Consider the following 1144-nt stretch of genomic DNA (forward strand, 5'->3'; position numbering starts at 1 on the left):
TGGCCCTCGGTCGCGCTGAGCTCCGGGGTAAAGCCGGGGGGAGGCACGGGGCCCGGTGGGGGGGTTTGGTGCGGGACGGGAGCGGGGAAGGAGGGAGCGCAGGTCCCCGCAGCCGCCGGGCGGGAGGAGCGCTCCTCCGCCCCGCTCTCTCCTCTCTCGCTGCGGGTTCCCCCCCCCGCACCTGGCGCTGGGCAGTAAGTTTTCCCCGCTTCGAAGGCCGCCCACAGCGCGTTTTTTGGGGTGAAGACGGCAAGTTTTCTGTTCGTACAGGGCTCGCTGTAGTGGCTCGTAGCCCAGCGGGGGGCTTTGTACACCACCGAATGTAAATGTTCCCAAATAGCGCCATGAATTGCTGTGAAAATGCCTGCTCCGCACTTACCCCCTCCGAAAAAGGTATACTCTAGGGTTAACAATCTGTTTACCAACCAAAGCACCTGCGCTATTTCCTGAGGTCCCCCAAAATGTCAAGGTCAAACCAGAGAAGACCCAATTGGTGGGCGCAAAGAGTACCATCTCTCTCCTCCTCTCACCCTTTGCGGTGAAACAGCAGTCGCTGTATTTCCCCTCTAAAGCACGTGAATCGAAGCTGCGAAGGGTACCAGCCTCATGCCAATCCCTACCAAACCCAGCGCCAAAGAGACGCGGGCAGTGGGTGGTTTCCATCTGCAGCATCGTGGCTTCCCTACCACTAAGGGGACAAGCCAAAAAGGTGCCCTCCCCAGTCTGGGAGAGTGGGTCTGTTCTGTAGCTGCTGGTCAAAAGAATGCAGAAATAAAATGACCTCACGGTTATGGGAACAGCATGCAAACCATTTAGACACAATTTTGAAAAAAAAACAAACATTTGGAAAGGGACCTGGGAGTCCTGGTGGGATAGTCCAAACGAAGGTGGCACGCCAGCCGTGCCACGGTAAAGGGTGGGCACATTCAAAGGGAATTAGAGTGTCAGCATTCATTACATCCATCCCTGTCTGCGTCCTCCTGCATGCTGAACACGATTATCAAGACAAGCTGTGGACACTTTGTATCTCTGTAAACAACCGGAGCCGTTGCTTCCCAAGATTTCTGAAACACAAAGCTCAGAACAGTTTAATTTGGAAGGGACCCATGGAGGTCAGGTGTGGGGCATCTCTCTGGTCCCACCA

The sequence above is a fragment of the Charadrius vociferus genome, unplaced genomic scaffold, assembly GCF_000708025.1.
Source record: "Charadrius vociferus isolate BGI_N301 unplaced genomic scaffold, ASM70802v2 scaffold359, whole genome shotgun sequence".
Lineage (NCBI taxonomy): Eukaryota > Metazoa > Chordata > Aves > Charadriiformes > Charadriidae > Charadrius > Charadrius vociferus.